The sequence below is a fragment of the Herpailurus yagouaroundi genome, unplaced genomic scaffold (genome assembly GCF_014898765.1).
Source record: "Herpailurus yagouaroundi ecotype Mexico unplaced genomic scaffold, PumYag 196, whole genome shotgun sequence".
Lineage (NCBI taxonomy): Eukaryota > Metazoa > Chordata > Mammalia > Carnivora > Felidae > Herpailurus > Herpailurus yagouaroundi.
Window position 1 is genome coordinate 3,255,407 of NW_024412427.1, and position 4,987 is coordinate 3,260,393.

Below are 4,987 nucleotides of genomic sequence, written 5' to 3' on the forward strand. Positions count from 1 at the left end.
CTATAGTAGAAATAAATTATCAAGGACAAAAGTATTTGTGTTGACATGTAATGGGAGTATTATTTTTAAGTGAATTAATATTTTAAATGTCTGAGTTCTAATGTCTAATATAGCAAACAGCAATAGATGCAACCCACAGGTCCAAAAGCTCTTGGAGGTTCTCAAAAAATTTTAAGAGTGTAAGTGTAAAATGAGACCAAAAAGTTTGAGAATGTCTACATGATATTATTCTCTCTACTTTGCATAGGTTTTAAATTTCCTGTATTAAAAAAATTTATTTTAAGCGCCCGACTCTTGATTTCGGCTCAGGTCATGATCCCACAGTTTGTGAAATCAAGCCCAGCATCGGGCTCTGTGCTGACAGTGTGGAGCCTGCTTGGGTTTCTCCCCCTCTCTCTGCCCCTCCTCCCCTGCTCACACTCACGTGCACACTCTCACTTTCTCACTCTCTCAAAATAAATAAGCAAACTTTTTTTAAAACCCAGTAATTGGCTATTTTTCTTTCCTTCTTTGCTGTTTGGGCAAATTGTTTAACCTTGAAGGTCCTCAGTATTCTCATCTGTCAAGGGGGTAGATAAGTCTAAAGTATGATTCCATGAATCAAATCTAACCCCACACAGACACAGGGGCTACTGCTCCCCGCTACCCCGCCCCTGAGCTTCTGTGGAGATCTGAGCCTCTCTGGCTTGAGGAAGAGGGAGTGTGCTCTTGTGTTAATCAGATCCCATTAATTTTTCAAAGTAGACAACAGCCCACTTACTCATCTCCCATCGAGCCTCATCCATAATTGATCCCGCACTGCACTTATCCAAATAGACAGAGGAGATGCCCAGGGCACGTGGGGCTCTGGGAGGGTTTTCTGCTGATGAGCCTATCCTCCGAATTAATGGCTGTAGTGAGAAGCACTCACAGCCATGACCTGTTGTAACTAAAGGGGGCTGACGCCTTTCCTTCGATCAAGAATGACAAGGAAGAGAGAAAGAAACTACTCCCTAAATGCTCTAAAGGACTGTTCTGAGATTACTCCTAGTAATCGAAGCAGTTTGAGGGGATCGGTCTAAGACAGCTTTGAACTCAGGTTCATAAAGACCTCAGCAAGTCTGGACCTCAAGCCCCTTTGATCACGGCCTCTACTTGAGGCCATATACCTCTGCCCCATCTCCCCTCCAGAATAAATGCCAAATGGATCGAAGGTTTAAATATTTTTTAGAAAGAATTAGTTACAATGCTTAAAGACAACATAAAGTGAACATTTATCAGATGAGTAAAGATTCTGTGATAAGAAAGAGAAAAGCAGTCCCTGACATTTGGGAGAGCTGGCCCAGCCCTCACAGCTAGGCGCTGGAGTTTTCCTGTCGAACATAAACAATTTCATACAATGTCAACATCAGACAAGGTCACAGGCAAGACAAAAGCAAGACCACTCTGTAATCATCTCTGAACTGTACTCATTGGCCAGGAAGCCGTAACAAAGTATCACAAACTACGTGGATTAGATAACACATAAAGTCTGGCAGTTCTGGAGACTGGAAGCCTGTGATCAAGGTGTCTGCAAGACCACACTTTCTCTGAAGGTGCAAGGGAAGGAGACGTTCCAGGCCTCTCTCCTAACTTCTGGTGGTTCCTGGGCTTATGGCAACAGAACTCCGATTTCCACCTGGTGCTCCCCCTGTAGTGCATCTCTGTCTACATTTCCCTTTTTTGTAAGGACACCAGTCATATTGGTTTAGGGGCCCACGCTACTGGCCATTTCTAAATAAGGTCATATTCTACAGTACTGGGGGTTAGAACTTTAACATATGAACTTGAGGAGTAGACAATTCAACCCATAACCCATGAACTTGGACAAAAACAAGGACACTGTCCAAACCATAAAAATGATCAGACATCCCCTGTATGTTTCTTGGGGCTGCTGTAACAAATTACTACACGTTTAGTGCCTTAAAACAACAGAAATGTATCATCTTACAGTTCTGGAGGACAAAAGTATGAAATCAGTCTCACTGGGCTGAAATCAAGGTATAGTCAGTGCAGTGCCTCCTCCAGAGGCTCTAGGAAAGAATCCATCCCTTGCCTCTTTCAGGTTCTGGTGGCTGTAGGCATTCCTTGGCTTGTGGACACATCCCTCCAGGCTTCAATGTCAGCATCCTCAAATCTCTCAGCTCTATCTTTACACCGTCTTCTCCTGAGAGAGAGAGAGAGAGACAGACACAGAGAGCAGGTATGTGTGAACTTCTGCCTCTCCCTTTTTCTTTTTAAGTTTATTTATTCATTTTTGAGAGAGAGCACACGTACGCACAAGTGGTGGGGGGGAGAATCCCAAGCAGTTCTGCACTGTTGGTGCAGGGCCCAAACTCACAAACCACAAGATCATGACCTGAGCTGAAGTCAGACGCTCAACCAACTGAGCCACCCAGGCGCCCCATGCCTCCCTTTTACATAAACTTTTGGGAATATATTTAGGGCTCACCTGAATAACGCAGGATAATCTCCCCATCTCAAGATCCTTAACTTAGTCCCAGCTGAAAAGACAAGTTTTCCATCTAAGGAAATATTCGCAGCCTCCAGGGATTATGATCTGATGACTGTGGCAGCCATTATTCAGACTACTCTACCCCCGGCCCTAGCTAATGAGGGTGACTGCTACTTCTTTGTCAATTACAGCTTTAATCTCACTTCATTCCTAGCACTTTCTAAATCAGATTTATTAGAATATGCAATCACAGACTTGCCTTCACCTCCAGAAAGTGTCCAGTTCAAAGAAAAGCCTTATTTCCTTAAAACCTTCTCAAAACTACTTGACCCAGGTGCAGATCCTGTAAGTCCTTTGTAATACTCCTGATGAGGTGCCTCACAGTTCTCCCATAATGTATGGCTTCTGTGTTGCAAAGAGTCAATAAACCCAACTTTGTTCAACTACAGGTATATCCACGGTGGCATTTAGCTGGAGAAAATAACAGTAGCATAAAAGCCATAAGAAGTATCACAAAGAAGAAAAGGCCTAAGTTTGTCTACATAAGAGTGACATTATCAAAAACTGTCAGAATAAGAATCTCCAAAAACCCTCTTGACCATAAAAGCAATGGGATCACTGGCAAAAATTGTCAGAATCTACTGCTTTAGAATGTTAGAAATTAACCAAAAGTTTGTAGCGATCAGGGATAGGGTGCTTTTGCAAGGAAAACAATGAATCTTGATAAGAACCTAGAGCTTTGTGACATTTTAACTTGCCCTAGTCCCGCCCCCTGCTCTCCAGCCCACAATAACCTTGAAAACTAACGACCCATAATCACTAGCAAATCACTGGGAAAACCGGCAGCCCAGCAGCCCAGCTGCCGCTGATGGAGTCAGAACAGAGTGGAGCTTTTCAGAGCCCCAATGTCAGAGCATCATCATCATCACTTGATCTGTCTGGCAGTCCCCTGGAAAACCCCACTTGTAAGGCTCATCCTTAGTTGACCTGGCTCAGAGCTCAGCCAATGTAAATAGTCTTTTATTTCCTCCCCCAGGAGCTTTTGTCAAAAACAGTAAGTAGCAATTATATAACATTTTAGCTGCCTGAAGGAGAAATAAGTTTGGGCAAACAACGAGCTAATAACCAAAAAACTTAAAAGGAAAAGCTGGAGAATGAGAATTCCATAGAAGGTGTGGAAAAGGAGGCCATGCACACACAGAAAGCTGTGCACATGCCTAGGGCTGCGTGCATGATCAGGAAAGGTAGGAGAAGGCAGTAAGCTATCACCGCTGGCTCATCTTGGGGCCCCCTGTGAGCAGGAAGTAGAGACCAAGCCAGTGCTGTAGATGCTAGGCTGCGTGGTGAAAGTGCGCCCCACATACAGAACCCCTTGACAAAGCCTGGGAGACTTTCTGGTTCCAGGGACTTAAGGAAATCTCTATCCAATCAATGGCTGACCAGGAGGCTGAGAAGAGACTTCAGTGGCCACAAACAACAAAAAATACAGAGACTTTATAGAGTTAGCACGGTAGAGTCACTAAGCAAATAAATAACAACAGCAGTAACAGGAACAGCAAAACAACAAACCCTGGGAAGAAGGGACAATCTGATTTCCAGAGTTGTCACGTCATGTTATTTAGAATGCCCATTTCCAACAATAAGACATAAGATACGCAAATAAAAAAGAAAGTATGGCCCATACACACACACTCACAAAAATGCCCATGCAAACAGTCCCTGAGGAAGCACAGGTGTTGGACTTACTAGACAAAATCTTTAAATCAGCTCTTTTAAGTATGTTCAAAGAACCAAAGGAAACCATGTCTAAAGCAGCAAAGAGGGAGATGCCTGGAGTGTTGGCAGCAAGATGGCAGACCAGGAGAGCCCAGCCTCCACACCCCCACAAACACTGACTTCAGGACAGATGACTTCCCAAGTCTCCAGGGGAAGAAATGAACACCCAGATCCATAACATCCAAAGAACCAAGAGTAGGCTGAATATCAGAAAATCTTCTATTAGACATATTAAAATCAAATTGTTCAAAGTCAAAGACAGAATTTTGAAAGCGGCAAGAGAAAAGCTACTCACCACATACAAGGGAGCCCCCGTGAGACTGTGAGAGGATTTCCCAGCAAACCCATGAAGGTCAGGACAGAGGATACACTCAGAGTGCTGAAAGGAAAAAAACAAAACAGAACTGTCAACAAAGAATACCTTACCCGACAAAGCTGTCCTTCAGAAATGGAGAGAAAAAGACTTTCCTAGGCAAACAAAAGCTGAGGGAGTTCATCACAACCAGACCTGTCTTTTTTTTTTTTTTTTTTAAAGGAGATTCTAGATTTTTTTTTTTTTATGAAATTTATTGTCAAATTGGTTTCCATACAACACCCAGTGCTCATCCCAAAAGGTGCCCTCCTCAATACCCATCACCCACCCTCTCCTCCCTCCCACCCCCCATCAACCCTCAGTTTGCTCTCAGTTCTCAACAGTCTCTTATGCTTTGGCTCTCTCCCACTCTAACCTCTTTTTTT

The 4,987-nt window shown here is 43.5% G+C and overlaps 1 long non-coding RNA gene across 1 annotated transcript in view; it reads right to left on the bottom strand.

Annotated features, from left to right (window-relative positions):
* Positions 1-1,189: 1,189 nt before the first annotated feature.
* LOC121011979 (uncharacterized) overlaps positions 1,190-4,987 on the bottom strand; it is a 33,013-nt gene continuing 29,215 nt past the window's right edge. The window contains exons 2-3 of the long non-coding RNA XR_005781889.1: positions 4,545-4,628; positions 1,190-2,185 (exon numbers count right to left, since the gene is read on the bottom strand). This is a non-coding gene — a long non-coding RNA (uncharacterized LOC121011979). The remainder of the gene's footprint in view (positions 2,186-4,544; positions 4,629-4,987) is intronic.